Below are 16895 nucleotides of genomic sequence, written 5' to 3' on the forward strand. Positions count from 1 at the left end.
GGTTTTTTTTAGGATTCATTCACAGGGTGAGAACATTGCTGACTAGAGCAACATATATCATCTAACCCTAATATCCTGGATGGCACTTAAGTGTCAACCAGATTGCTGTGGGTTAGAGACCAAGTAAGGATGGCAGTTTCCTTCCCTCAGAGACATCATTAGACCAGATGGTATTTGCCATCAATTGATAATGGTTTTTGTGATCTTAATTCCAGATTTGAATTGGATTCAAATTCCAGTCAGTAAGTTACTCGCTGCTAAGAAAGTGGATCAGGTCCACTTAATTTGGCACCAGCAAAAAATGCTTGTAAAAATAAGTAAAGCCAAGTTGCTTTTCTATATCTTTCATCGACATTTTCAGGATTATTATAACATAGCTCTAAAGAAAGTGAGGCTTGAACCAGGATTTTCTTCATTCAAGTCTCACTAGTCCAAAGATGTGAGGGTTACGTGGATTGGCCATGCTAAATTGCCGCTACTTTCAAGGATCAGCAGGCTATATGGATTAGCAATGGGGAATGCATGATTGCAGGGATAGAGAGGTCCATCTGGGTGGGACACAGTTCAGAGGGTCGGTATAAACTTGATGGGCTGAATGGCCTGCTTCCACACTATGCGGACTCTATGATTCTAGCTCAGAGGTAGGGACATTACCACTGTATCAAAAATGATGATGTTTGGCCAAGTCTTTGATTTATTCAGGAAACAACAAAGACAAATTGATCAATTTAGTCAATGTGGATTCAGGAAATTATCTTACTAAATTGGTTTTTATTTTTTAATTACAGTCTTCATGGTCAAATAATGGACTTGGCACAAGCATTAACGACAGATAATTAATTTAAAACTCCACAAGAGCATAATTACATTTCCCCCATTGTGGATAGGTGAATAGTTTAATGGCTAGCTAATCACAATTTAGTGAAAGCTGACAACTACCACATACTTGTGTATACTTGCATTGCTGATCTCCACTCTGGGACGTGTTTTGTCAACGAGATCAATAATATGTGGGTCAAAGATTCCTGCTTTGACTGGGGGTTTCTGCAGCAATATTCTGCAGTGAGTTTATCATCTTTTAGTTAGTACAACAACAACTCCTTGTCCTCACCTACCATCCCACCAGCATCCACATCCAGAGGATCATTAGGCACCATTTCCACCACCATTGCTTCAAACTCCTGGCACTGAAACAGTGGAGGAGATCAGAGATAGACCATGGTCGGTTGTGAAAACAAGGTTGAGAATTTTAAAATTGATATTTTGACTTAAGTGGGAACGAGTGTAGCTCCACAAGCACAAGGATGATGGGTGAGTCGGTCTTTTCCCTAGAGTGGGGAATTTCAAAACTAAGAGGCATATTTTTAAATTAAGAGGCAAAAGATTTAAGAACGAAATGAGGGGCAATGTTTTTAAACACAGAGATTGGTTCATGTGTGGAATTATCTTCCCAATCCAGGTAGAGTTACATCACTGAAAAGGCATTTAGATAAGTACGTAAATAGGAAAGGTTTGGAGAGGTACGGGCCAACATTTAGGCAATGGCCTAGAGGCATTATCAGTGGACTGTTAATCCAGAGACCTGGATAACATTCTGGGGACATGGGTACGAATCCCATCATGGCAGATGGTGGAATTTGAATTTAATAAGATATCTGGAATTAAGAATCTAATGACGACTATGAACCCATTGCTGATTGCAGCGGGGATGAAAAGCCATCTGTTTCAAAAAGTGGGGTAGCACAGTAGTTCAGCAGTTGGCACTGTTGCCTCACAGTGCCAGGGACCCGGGTTTGATTCCACCCTCGGATGACTGTCTGTGTCTGCGTGGGCTTCCTCCGAGTGCTCAGGTTTTCTCCCAGTGTCCAAAGATGAGCATGCTAGGCGGGTTGGCCATGCTAAACTGCCCATGGTGCTCACGGATGTGTAGATGAGGTGGGTTGGGGGATGATTCTGGGTGAGTTGCTCTGAGGGTTGATGTGGACTTGTTGGGCTAAAGGCCTGTTTCTACACTGTAGGGATTCTATGAAATGCAGACAAGTGTGACTAGTTTGGTTTGGAAATATGGTCAGAGTGGATTTGTTGGACTGGAGCATCTGTTTCCATGCTGTATGACTCTATAACTTGGTGTGAATTAGCACACAAGCAGAATAGTTTTCAATTCCCTCAAGGTTTCAGAGAGTAGAATTTGTAAAGTCAATCAGCAGTCCATTGGAATAGGCAAGTTTAGATGTAACAAACGTATGCGAGATGGACTCATTAGCAGGTAAACTGAGGCAGGAGCAGAATTTGGTTGGTTTTATGGAGATGAAATAGTTTGTGCAAGTGTTGATGGAGATATTGGTTTAGAAATGTCTCCAAGGGCTCAATTTTTTCTCCCAAGTAAGTTTCTAATTCTGTAACCCCATCCGAGAAAAAGTGCCCTGAAATTAGATTATTGTTAATGGACAGACACAAAGTGATTGCTGACTGGAGATGGGCCCACCAACCTCAGAAGAATTTGGAAGTAGCCACAAGGGCTGCCAAATACAAACTCAGGCTGGTTAAAGGCCTGCCTTCATCCCAATTGAAAAAAAAAACAGTAAAATCAAAGATAACAAAGTGTGAAGCTGGATGAACACAGCAGGCCAAGCAGCATCTCAGGAGTACAAAAGCTGACATTTTGGGCCTAGGCCCTTCATCAGACAGTCTCTGATGAAGGGTCTAGGCCCAAAATGTCAGCTTTTGTGCTCCTGAGATGCTGCTTGGCCTGCTGTGTTCATCCAGCTTCACACTTTGTTATCTTGGATTCTCCAGCATTTGCAGTTCGCATTATCTCTGAGTAAAATCAAAGAAGTCTTCAAACCCATCACACCATACATACGCCCTTTGTTTTGACCATACCAACTTACATCACCCCCTGCCCCATGCAACTCTTATGGCTCCTCATATGTTTCACATCAACCTGTGCCCCATTACCTATTCTCCATTTCACCCTCAATATACACTAGTGCCCCTTACCATGGCCCTTCATGCCTACTTACAACCTTCTATTCATGGCCTTAATACTTTTCATGTCAGCCACTGCCTCCCACCCACTCTTATTGCTCTCATGGCCTCCTTATCAAGTCATGCCTCTTTACCCACTCCATATGGTCTCTCATACCTTCTGTATCAACCAATTTGTGCCACTCATCCAACATGCTGCCTTGCACCCTCCATTTTAATCATGGCCCTGGCTAATTCCCATAATCCTATTTAGCCCCATGCCAATTTGGTGCCAACTCACCCCAGACCATTCCCCCCACCCACCACCAATTGCCAACTCTTACAGTATTAACCAATACAGACATCAGACCCATGCTGAGATGAACTCACATGAAATTCTAAACATCTACTGCAGCCTTTACTGGGCTAATAGAAACTCTCATCAACAAGAGCTCAATAATACCATGAAATTGCTTTAAATATTTAATCTTGTTCAAATAAACATTTCCTTCAAATACTTAACATCCTACAAAATGAAAATTTCTTTCAAGAACATAATTCATGATAAAAAAAAAGTGCATCCACATCAAGGACCCTAAATGCCTCTAAAATTCTCCAAGCTGTCAATTAACTTGTGGAATTATTGGCTCCCCATTGTGATAATGATAGGCTGTGGAAGCAGTGAAGTGGCACTAATCCTATAATGATAACCTCAGGCTTACATCAACAAACGTATCTTAAATTACATGCATGAGTTTTCTTCACCTGCAGGTTGGTTGGTTCTTGTCAAAATTTAAAGTGTAGGAGATTTACAAACAAGCGTCAGCCTAGCGGTTCCAAAGACATTGTCACTTCTAAATAGGTTCTTGTCAACACTTAACAACATGACCTTTCCTAAATACGCAACACATCCAAACATTTGCCTTACCTCCAACTTTACAAATAGGGTCCAAGTCATTGAGTATTCTGTCTTAGTCTCAGATTGATGACAGAGAAAGTGATGGAGTTAATGGCAAATGAACTGCACTTGAAACTGAAGACACTGGCTTTGACTTCCTATTTGACAGTGTATCTTTGTTTCTCTCTCTATCTTTCATTTACTCACCTTCAAATGCATGTGGCATGGAAGTCAACTTAGGTGTGGATAAAGGAACCATTTTAGCACACACCAGTGGTTTCACTAATACCATCTAACATCAGCTACTACAATATTGAATAAACTGTTGCTTACTGTGTAACATTTCATCACAGAATCGAAGTCACCCATTGTAGCAAAAAATGTGATGATTACCTAATCTGTACGTTTAGAACTGAACCACATACAATGTACAAATCCCTGTTTTAATTACCTTTTTTCATTAATTTCAACATTTATCTTGTGTCTTTTTATTCTTTGCATGCTCCTTTCTTGGGTGGAGATATTGATTAATTGTATTAAAAATGCCTCTGTATCCATAAGTGTGATCCAAATGTTTCTTGGTAAACCATTCCAATTCGCTGCCTACCATTCTCTCTGTATCCTGAAATGTCATTTTCTACAAGAAGAATTTCATATTTCTATTGAATGGACTCGTTGAGATGTTTTATCTTACATTTTACAGTCTTTTCAAGCACTTTAGAAAAGCCTGCTTGTCACCGAAGTCATTAATCATATTAACCTCCATCCTTCATGATTATCGACATGCTATTATTTCCAACACTTACCTTCGCTCTGTTTGTTCAGTCCAATCTCAACAGTCGACTCACCATTTATCTGTTTTTCTGTAGACTGTGGGATGAAGCCACCCTCTAAGACTTCAGCACATAACCTAGTTTGATACTGCAAATGCCATCTCTATGATCAGGTCTAGTAGCGTGTTCAGGTTGATGCGTGAAATTCCATGGTGCTACAAGCCTATTAGCTGAAATGTACCATTGGGCAAATCACTGATCTATCAATAAGTAGATTATAGGAGGGCATTTAAAAAATCTTAATACAATGAGGCAGAGTAAACGGGTTTGTGAAAGTAAAATTGTGTTTGACTAATTTGGTAGAGTTCTTTGAGGATGTAAGAAGCAAGGTAGATGGAGGGGAACCCATAGATAGTATGTACTTATAAAAGATATTTGATAAGATCTCGTCACAAGTTATACAAAAAGTAAGAGCTCATGGAATATGATGTTCAACTCATCAATCATCAGTTCTGCCGTGCCACACTGCAAAACCGTTATGACCTCCACAGAAGACAGACACAGGATATGACCAATAGGATACCCTACATCATCCAGTACATCCCAGGAGTGGAGAAATTAAATCATGTTCTTCATAGCCTTCAACATACTTGCGATGATGATGACCACCTCACCAATATCTTCCCCATGCCTCTACTTCTCGCCTTCAAACAACATCAAACCTTAAACAGGCCATTGTTTGCAGCGAACTGCCCAGCCTTCAGGACGACAGCGGTCACAACACCACACAACCCAGCCATGGCAACGCCTGTAAGACATGTCAGATGATCGACATGGAACATCTACTACGTACAGGGCAGATGCTCATGTGACTCAGCCAACGTTGTCCATCACATACACTGCAGGTAAGGATGCCCCGAGGCATGGTACATTGGTGAAACGATGCAGATGCTACAACATTGAACGAATCGACACCATGCAACAATTGCCATACAGGAATGTTCTCTTCCAGTCAGGAAACACTTCAGTGGTCAAGGACATTTGGCCTTGGATCTGTGGGTACATGTCCTCTATGGCAGACTTGGGATACACTTGGTCAGCTTAGGTTTGTTCAATATATTCGCATCAGTTCTATGACCCTTTGATCTTTTGCTTATAAATTCTGTGCCTGATGCCACCTCTCTCACTGATACCTGAAGGAGGAGTGAGACTCTGAAAGTTTGTGTTTTCAAATAAACCTGTTGGACTATAACCAGGTGTCATGGGATTTTTGATATTAGCATGAACACAGAATTGGTTAGCTAACAGACAGCAGAGTAGGGAAAATGGGACATTCTTGGATTGGTAAACTGTAACTACTGAATCACAATGAGAACCAGCTCTGACCTCAATGATTACAATCTATATTAAGGACTTGGTGAAAGGGCAGATCACTAAATTTGCTGATGACACAAAAAGATGGATAGGGAAGCAGATTGTGAAGAGGGACATCAGGAGCTTGTATACAGTTATGGTTCCTTTAGTTTAGAAGAATGAGAATCTTATTAAAATATAAGGACTTAAGGGGACTTGACTAGGTGAATGTCAGGAGGATGTTTCCTCTTGTGGGCGAGACGAGAACAAGGGGACACCGTTTAAAATGTATCCCATTTCTGATGAAGAAGTAGATTAGATTAGATTCCCTACAGTGCAGAAACAGGCCCTTTGGCCCAACAAGTCCACACCGCCCCTTGAAGCATCCCATCCAGACCCATTCCCCATAACCCACACACCCCTGAACACTACGGGCAAGTTAGCATGGCCAATCCACCTAGCCTGCACACCTCTGGACTGTGGGAGGAAACTGGAGCACCCGGAGGAAACCCACGCAGAAACGGGGAGAATGTGCAAACTCCACACAGACAGTCACCCGAGGCTGTTGCTGAACCCAGGTCCCTGGTTCTATGAGGCTGCAGTGCTAACCGCTGAGCCACCGTGCTTTCGCTGAGATGGTTGTTAGCTTGCGGAATCTTCTTCCTCAAAGAGCACTGAAGGCAGGGTTTATTAAGATCGAGTTAGACAGATGTTTGATTAGTAAGGGAAGTAAAGATTATAGGGACTAGACAGGAAAGTAAATATGAGGACACAATCAGTACTACCATAATTTTACTAAATATCAGAATAGACTCAAGGATGAAATGTCCTATGTCTGCTCCTAATGTGTATGCTTGTTTTTATTCAAAAACGCTAAACAGCATTTTTATAATGTTCTGTCTAACAGTTCTTCCTCAACAAAAACCTCCGAGACAGGTCACTCAGTTTATTTGCCATTGGTGGCATTCTACAATGTGCAAACTGACTGCTACAACTGGCTATGTAACAATTCTGAACGCGCTTCCTCTCTCTTTCCTCCTTCCTTCCTCACATCATGCTTTTCTTGTTACTTCCCTTTCCATCAATCATTCTCTGAAGAATGGCCCTCCTCTGATGTATTAATCTGTTACTTCCATTAAAGATTCTGTTGAACTTAATGTTTAAATACAGCAATTTTATGCTTTTATGTTAGTACTTTAATCTTTTTTATTTTTTCAGATTCTTGACAGTTTAATCAGTACCACTGGTTCTAAAGTCTGAAATTTGCACTGCATTGACATGTAAATTGGTACAGTTATGATGATAAGAATAAATGTGCTTTGAATTGTCACTCCAATACATAAAACTGTACATTATAAGTTTTACTTCATTGTCTAGACACTGAGCATTAATAAAGGAAGAGTTTAGACACTTCTATAAAACATAATACAACCAGATTCAAAGTTTTTTACATTCCCACCAAGACCATTGGTAGATCTTGACCATTTTCAGTTCAAATGTTGCCCAGATTTTCCACCACCATTTCTACTTGCTTTCGTGCACTTTTCATGTATGCCACTAACTTTGTTGCTCATTCCCTGTTTAAGGTTCATGAGTGTTTGACAACTATTACGTTACAATGTATGAATTACCGGATTGAGTTTATTTTGAGCCATTTGCTTTGCTGAAATTGCAAAGCTACCAAGCGCAGAACGAGAAGTTGCCAAATTTCCTATTTCAATTAGTTCTTGGATAGGATCGATCTCAAAGGCAGAATCTTCCGCCCTTAGGATATGGTCGCCCTACTATAGGAAAGATGTGGAGGCTTTGGAGAGGAGAGGTTGACTGAGCTCGGACTTTTCTCACTAGAGAGAAGGAGGAAGAGAGGTGGCCTGATCGAGGTGTACAAGGTAACAAGAGGCATGGATAGAGTTGATAGCCAGAGACTTTTACCCAGGGCAGGATTGACTGCCACGAAGGGTCATAGTTTTAAGGTGTTAGGAGGAGGGTATAGAGGAGACGTCAGAGGGACGTTCTTCACCCAGAGAGTTGTGAGCGCATGGAATACTTTGCCAGTGGTAGTCGTGGAAGCAGAGTCATTAGTGACATTTAAGCGACTGCTGGACATGCACATGGACAGCAGTGAATTGAGGGGAACGTAGGTTCGGTTATTTTATTTTTGGATTAGGATTAATCCACGGCACAACATTGTGGGCCGAAGGGCCTGTACTGTGCTGTACTTTTCTATGTTCTCTGTTCTATGGATGTGAATCTGAACCACTTCCTGTTCTGGTTGTTAAGGTGATTACCCCATGAGTTCTTCCCAGAGAAAGACAGTTAAGATAATGAAATGTGAGGCTGGATGAACACAGCAGGCCCAGCAGCATCTCAGGAGCACAAAAGATGACATTTCGTGCCTAGACCCTTCATCAGAGAGGGGGATGGGGTGAGGGTTCTGGAATAAATAGGGAGAGAGGGGGAGGCGGACCGAAGATGGAGAGAAAAGAAGATAGGTGGAGAGGAGAGTATAGGTGGGGAGGTAGGGAGGGGATAGGTCAGTCCAGGGAAGACAGACAGGTCAAGGAGGTGGGATGAGGTTAGTAGGTAGGAGAAGATGGAGGTGCGGCTTGGGGTGGGAGGAAGGGATGGGTGAGAGGAAGAACAGGTTAGGGAGGCAGAGACAGGCTGGACTGGTTTTGGGATGCAGTGGGTGGAGGGGAAGAGCTGGGCTGGTTGTGTGGTGCAGTGGGGGGAGGGGACGAACTGGGCTGGTTTTGGGATGCGGTGGGGGAAGGGGAGATTTTGAAGCTGGTGAAGTCCACATTGATACCATTGGGCTGCAGGTTTCCCAAGCGAAATATGAGTTGCTGTTCCTGCAACCTTCGGGTGGCATCATTGTGGCACTGCAGGAGGCCCATGATGGACATGTCATCTAAAGAATGGGAGGGGGAGTGGAAATGGTTTGCGACTGGGAGGTGCAGTTGTTTATTGCGAACCGAGCGGAGGTGTTCTGCAAAGCGGTCCCCAAGCCTCCGCTTGGTTTCCCCAATGTAGAGGAAGCCTCACCGGGTACAGTGGATGCAGTATACCACATTGGCAGATGTGCAAGTGAACCTCTGCTTAATATGGCAAGTCATCTTGGGGCCTGGGATAGGGGTGAGGGAGGTGGTGTGGGGGCAAGTGTAGCATTTCCTGCGGTTGCAGGGGAAGGTGCCGGGAGTGGTGGGGTTGCAGGGTAGTGTGGAGCGAACAAGGGAGTCACGGAGAGAGTGGTCTCTCCAGAAAGCAGACGGGGTGGGGATGGAAAAATGTCTTGACCACATCACCAAGACAGTTAAGATGTTGCCTCCAGGTCTGCCCTCCCATTATGAATGGTGAGCAATTCTGAAAGAGGTACATCCAACTCTATGGCCTATAGCCTTAGACTACAACAAACCCACCACCAGAGAGGGCCACAATTATTGTCGAAGGCAAGTCATTGGGTGCACTCTGAGTGATTAGAATTTAATAAAATTAAAGTTAGGCCCACTCCAGCAGAAGACAAGCCTCTCAACAGACTGACTGATGCCAACAGCTATGAAAATATGTGACATTCCTCTTAGTTCCACATCCACACCTACCCATCCAACCTCCGTGCAATACTGCAAGATAAACATTGGGCCTCCATCTTGATTTCTCTTTAAGTTAAAAGAAAATGTAAGTTGGTCGTTCTGATGGCCAGGGACAACATTTTTGACATGCCTGAAGATCACATAGCAGAACCTGACAGCACCAATGTGTAAATGGAGCTTTCAAAGCATCATTGGTGAAGTGATTAAAAAACCGAAGAGGTTGGGTACCTTGCTTTGCCTAGCTCTGTCCAAATGGGAACAGGCCCCTTCCTCCTAAAAGAACTAAATAAGTATATTATCGCCAAAACCTTCCCCATTATACAGAGATTTGAGTTACAAGTCACAATGAACAGACAGAGTCCTTGCAACAATTATATTTTGGCAGAGATGATATCTGATTTGTAGTAGTCACCAAGAAAACTAGATACTGGCTCTTGTTCAGTCATGCGACCCTTGTGCTCAGGAAGATAGTGATGTGAGGCAAAGTTAGAGCATCCAAAGTTGAGCACTCCTTGCAGTATTAAATGAGTCTCAAGAAGTCCCACAGCACTTTACGGTCAAATAAATTTTAAATTGCTTTGAAGAGTAGTCACAATTTGTCTTTCTCTGATGACAGAGCAGCCCTATGGCCCTCTGGGAGTATGGTGACTTTATTGTTAGCTTTATTGTGTCGTGAGGAAACATGGCAGACATATTGCACACACACAACAATGTCAGAGGAAAACTATTGAGAGAAATGACTCGACAACTTGCGTTTCGTGATACAGGTTCGAGGTAAAATGTTGGCAACAACTTCAGAATAACTATCCTGTTTTTTCTTATACAGTGCCAAGTGATCTTAAAGAATTGGACAAAGCCTTACATTCAATGATGTCATCTCTCATGATGCAGTACCATACTTTCAATGTCAGTATTAGCTTGTGTGCTCAAATCACTGGAAGGTGAATCCAAATCTTTTGGATTCATCGATTATGTTACCATCTTGACGATGACAAAATTAAATCCACAATATAAGAAATCTTTTCAAAAACGGAGCATTATGGTATCTGAAAGATTTGTGAGTAACTCAGAGTTCCCATGTTGGAGTACTAATATGCAGACGAGTGAATTGCAGTTTAGTATATAACACAGGGACAACAAGCAGCAAACCCATTGCCTTATCAGAATGAAAATAAAGAGAACATTTCAAAACAAAATGCCTCTGCTGACGACAACATCCATAAGCTTGCAGTTTGTGAATAAAAAGTATGAGTGGTCAGCCAATGGCAAGTAGAAGGAACAGGCCGAAGATTTGCATTAAGCTTGTTTTTTGTAAATGAATCAATGACAGGTTTGTGAGAAGAGGTCACTATGAGGATAAAACTTTCAGGCTTGGACTGTGGGAGGCAAAAGCATTCTGCCACAATAGTTTTTGTGAAGTAGCTAAGTACATCTTTATTTCAGAACTCATCCAAAATATGCAGGGAATATGCCAAAATAGCTCACATTTTAATCCTTGTTATAATTTGGCATCATCAATCTTGCTTATTGTCCTGTTGTTTTACATCATCATTACACTATAAAGAAAGCCTTACATTTATATAGTTCCTTTAACTCATAGAATTCATACCATGCAGAAAGAGGTCATTCAGCCCATCAAGGCTGCACTGACCCTCCAAAGAATATTCCAACTAAATCTAGCCACCCACTCTATCTGCGTAATGCTGCATCTCCCATGGCTAATCCACCTACCCTGCACATTTTTGGACTACGGGAGGAAACCAGAGCACCCGAAGGAAATCCATGCAGATGCAGGGAGAATGTGCAAACTCCACGCAGACAGTTGCCCAAGAGTGGAATCAAACGCAGGTCTCTGTTGCCATGAGGCAGGCAGATGTTGCAAAGGATTTAACAACAAATATTTTTAAAGTATAGTAATTTAGAAAGTGTTGAAAGCCAATTTGCAAACAACAAATCCCCACAAACACCACTGAAATAAGTTGCGGGATTATCTGTTTTAAGTATTGATTGAGGGACAAAAGTTGGCTAAGATGCTGCGGTAAACAAATTTATTCTTCTTTGAATTGATCTGCAAGGTCTTCACATCCACCCGAGAGGCAGATAGGACTTGGGCTTAACATCTCATCCAAACATCAGCACCTATGACATTACAACTGAGAATATGTGCTGAAATTTTATTGCAGAATTCCTATCCTTTTCTTACTTTTGTATAATTTGACAATTTTTCTGTGACTGCATTCTGTCTAAAACCAGACGGCCTCTTAATATAAAATGTTCAGTGTAAATAAAATACTTGAAGAAACTAATTCAAAGAATGTCAATCAAAATGTACATCTCTAAATGACTTGAGATGGAACTGAGAATTTTTGGTTATTAGTTCAATTAGAAAGTTAACGTACCTTTTGCTCCTAACAGTCAGAGCGACAGATCAAAAATAAGTTAAAAATAAACAAGGAACTGTAGATGCTGGAAATCTGAAATAAAAACAGAAAGTGTTAGTATAGGGTGGTTTTCCATGTTCTTTACCCACACCCACACTCCAGGACGTATGCTCTCCTGGGCTGCTTTCAATCATAGGCAGGCTATTTTCACCCACTGATCCCCATTAGTATATTTTCTTTCTCCCTGGCTTGCCATTATCCATTCCTTCCAGCCAACTGCTGTTCTCTCTCTCTCTGGGCTCCATCTCCATCTGTTTTTCATGTCCTCCATCTCCTGCTCCCCACAGCATCTCAAGTTTTCAGTACAAATACCACCATTTCCGAGCCACAATCAGTTCCAAACAAGAGTCACTGGACCCAAAACGTTGACTCTGTCTTCCCTCCACAAATGCTGCCAGACCTGCAGAGGGTGTCCAGCAATTTCTGATTTTGTTTCAACATTAAATAATGTGAATAATGTGCAGTAAAAGTGCATATATTCCAACAGTGAGTCCTATGGAGATCGCACAGCGTCTTCAAAATAGATGATTAGTGAACTGGTCCACAACACCACATATCTACTTCTACTGGAACAAAAGTCAATAACTTTTGAAAAGTCATTGACATGAAATATTAATTATATTGCTCAGTTGCTGCTTGACATGCTGAATACTTATAGTATTTTCAATCTGCAGATTAACTTTGAACTTCCTTCAAATGATTGAAAATTCTCAATGTGTGAAGTGTTCAGGATAAGTTGTTCAGTGAAGGGAGGCTATATAAGCTGCGACCAGGTTTTGAAAGTTCTTTGGTTTCCTCATCCCCCTTCAATGAAGAAGGCTGAATGGCTATCTATGAGACCTATGGTTTTGAATCTCTCACTCCCCATTAACACTGATCAACATTGCCATACCTAACAGTTGTAAGTAACTCAACCGCGTAGAGTAAAGCTTTTTGTACTAGTATTGTACATTCCTCAGTTTGCTGTATATTTTACGTGCCTGATTTTTCTAAGAGCAATGCAGAGATAAGACTAACAATTCATTGTTGAACACTTAGAATGTTAACTTAATTAATCTTAGCATAGGTCCTGACATCTGTCTGTGATGGGGTATCAGGTGAGCTGACATAGAGTATATGGGCAAACAGTGTTGGGGGTACACATGGTTTGGCATTTAACTGTGTCTGTTCTGCTTGCTGCCCACAGTACTGCTATGGCCTGAGTATACAATGCAATTTCATAAACAATTCCCTCAACATCTGTTGCAATAAGGCTGTTTACTGGTGCACTGCAGAGCATATCCACTAACCTCAGTAGCAACACATATTTCATCTCACAGGAAAACCTCATACTATGGTTGCAGTGACACAGTAGCTCAGTCATAAGCATTGTTGCCTCATGGTATTACAAACCTGGGTTTGATTCCAGCCTTGGGCATCTGTCTGTGCAGAGTTTGTTCTGGTTTCCTCTCACAGCGCAAAGATGTGCAGGTTAGGTGGATTGGCCATGCTAAATTGCTCATAGTGTCCAGGGATATGCAGGCTAGATGGGTTAGCCATGGGAAATGCAGATTTTTAGGGTAGGAAGGTGTGTCTGGGTGGGATGCTCTTCAGAGGGTTGGTGTGGACCCGATGGGCTGAATGACCTACTTCCATACCAAATTCTATGATTCATAAGACAGAGTTGGGATCTTTGTGCCCATGGAGACATTCCTACTCACTTTCTCATCTAACAGGGTGACGAAGAGAGTGGTGTGTCTCCATGAGTAGTTTCGGGCCAAGACCTCTGACACATTTATCTCACCAAGAAAGCTGCCTGCTCTATAACTGTCCAATGTGGCTCCAATGCCCTGGAGGCATAACACACAAGTTTCCAATACCAGTGATAATGGTAACTGCAGATACTGAAGAATCCAAGATAACAAAGTGTGGAGCTGGATGAACACAGCAGGCCAAGCAGCATCTTAGGAGCACAAAAGCTGATGTTTTGGGCCTAGACCCTTCATTAGAGAGGGGGATGGGGTGAGGGTTCTGGAATAAATAGGGAGAGGGGGGAGGCAGACCGAAGATAGAGAGAAAAGATAGGTGGAGAGGAGAGGAAAGTATAGGTGAGGAGGTAGGGAGGGGAAAGGTCAGTCCAGGGAAGACGGACAGGTCAAGGAGGCGGGATGAGGTAGTAGGTAGGAAATGGAGGTGTGGCTTGAGGTTGGAGGAAGGGATGGGTGAGAAGAAGAACAGGTTAGGGAAGCGGAGACAGGCTAGGCTGGTTTTGGGATGCAGTGGGGGGAGGGGACGAGCTGGGCTGGTTTTGTGATGCAGTGGGGGGAGGGGAAGAACTGGGCTGGTTTTGGGATGCAGCTGGGGAAGGGGAGAGTTTGAAGCTTGTGAAGTCCACATTGATACCATTGGGCTGGAGGGTTCCCAAGCGGAATATGATTTGCTGTTCCTGCAACCTTCGGGTGGCATCATTGTGGCACTGCAGGAGGCCCATGATGGACAATTCACCTAAAGAATGGGACAGGGAGTGGAAATGGTTCGCGAGTGGGCGGTGCAGTTGTTTATTGTCAACCGAGCAGACGTGTTCCGCAAAGCATCCCCAAGCCTCCGCTTGGTTTCCCCAATGTAGAGGAAGCCACACCGGGGACTCCCACAGCTACCTAGAATACAGCTCATTCCACCCACCCTCCTGCAAAAATTCCATCCCCTATTCCCAATTTCTCCGCCTCCGCCGCATTCTGCTCCCAGGATGAGGAATTCCACTCCCGCACATCCCAAATGTCCACGTCATTCAAGGCCCGCAACATCCCCCCCGCAGTGTTCGAGAACGCCCTTGACCGCGTCTCCCGCATTTCCCGCAACACATCCCTTACACCCCGCCTCGGCCACAACCGCCCCAAGAGGATCCCCCTTGTTCTCACAGACCACCCTACCAACATCCGGAGACAACGCATCATCCTCCGACACTTCCGCTATCTACAATCCGACTCCACAACCCAAGCCATTTTTCCATCCCCACCCTTGTCTGCCTTCCGGAGAGGCCACTCTCTGCGACTCGCTTGTCGGCTCCACACTGCCCTCCAACCCCACCACACCCGGCACCTTCCCCTGCAACCGCAGGAAGTGCTACACTTGCCCCCACACCTCCTCCCTAACCCACATCCCAGGCCCCAAGATGACTTTCCACATTAAGCAGAGGTTCACCTGCACATCTGCCAATGTGGTATACTGTATCCCTTATACCCGGTGTGGATTCCTCTACATTGGGGAAACCAAGCGGAGGCTTGGGGACCGCTTTGCAGAACACCTCCGCTCGGTTTGCAATAAACAACTGCACCTTCCAGTCGCGAACCATGTTAACTCACCCTCCCATTCCTCAGACAACATGTCCATCATGGGCCTCCTGCAGTGCCACAATGATGCTACCCAAAGGTTGCAAGAGCAGCAACTCATATTCCGCTTGGGAACCCTGCAGCCCAATGGTATCAATGTGGACTTCACAAGCTTCAAAATCTCCCCTCCCCCCACTGCATCACAAAACCAACTCAGCTTGTCCCCTCCCCCCACTGCATCCCAAAACCAGCCTAGCCTGTCTCCTTTTCCTTAACCTGTTCTTCCTCTCACCCATCCCTTCCTCCCATCTCAAGCCACACCTCCATTTCCTACCTATACCTCAAACCGCCTCCTTGACCTGTCCGTCTTTCCCGGACTGACCTACCCCCTCCCTACCTATACTCTCCTCTCCACCTATCTTCTTTTCTCTCCATCTTCGGTCCGCCTCCCCCTCTCTCCTTATTTATTCCAGAACCCTCTCCCCATCCCCCTCTCTGATGAAGGGTCTAGGCCCGAAACGTCAGATGATTTTGTGCTCCTGAGATGCTGCTTGGCATGCTGTGTTCATCCAGCTTCACACTTTGTTACCTAAGTTTCTAATACCAATCTAATTGTTCCTGAAAGAACACAATTCCAATATTTGTATCCCAGCTACCTGTAGCCACGATGATTGGAAAGGTTGGATTGTGGCAGACTAGGACATGTGCCAATTTAAGCCTGTCCTTGGTCTTTTTGAAAGTCATTTCCTGATATGAGTTCCTTAGGAGTTACCTCAAGGGATCACTCACAGCTGCTAAGAGAGGGAAGAACATTGCCAATGGTTTGCCCATATCTAAAATTTCATTGTGGGAAACTCTTTAACAACCTTTGTTTTCTGTAGTTCACACATTATTCCATCTTTGTTAAAAAATGTAAAAAGAAGCAAACAGATTCCATAGAAAATTGTACCTGTCATTGAGGGCAAGGCATTCCGCCTTTAGGTGTTTGCAAACTGCATGGATCCTCCATTCACATTCCTCAACTGTGTCCTCATATATCAATGTGTCATCAATATGGAATATGACACTGTCCAACTATTGCAGTCTGTTGAAGTAAAATGTCTGAATGCAGTTAGAAATATAGCTAGCAATCGCAATTGCTTGTCTAACACACCTTGCAGGACCATAACTTTGGCAACATCACATTACATGTTCAGGAAAACCCTAACACAAAAAAAAACTAAAGGGGATGTCATGTCATAGAATTGAATTATACAACCCGCATAGACCTAGGGAGATCATCTTCAATAACTATTGCCATGATGAGTTTACAAAAACTGCTTTAAAAAAATTGCCATGATATACTGTGAAAGGCAGACAGGCATTGTAACCCGAGGTAGGACTACTGCCAAAGAAATGCTGGAAAGTCATTTAGTTATATATATAGTACTTTTAATACTCCCAGAGGATTGAGGAGTCAATGCCATCAGCAGATGCCTTCCGCATACCTGTATGGTCCCCCTTCAAATACTTCCAACTATTTTAATTGCAACTTTGTTGTAATCATGGAATTCAAACAAGAAATT

Source organism: Stegostoma tigrinum, chromosome 2 (genome assembly GCF_030684315.1).
Source record: "Stegostoma tigrinum isolate sSteTig4 chromosome 2, sSteTig4.hap1, whole genome shotgun sequence".
Taxonomy (NCBI): Eukaryota; Metazoa; Chordata; class Chondrichthyes; order Orectolobiformes; family Stegostomatidae; genus Stegostoma; species Stegostoma tigrinum.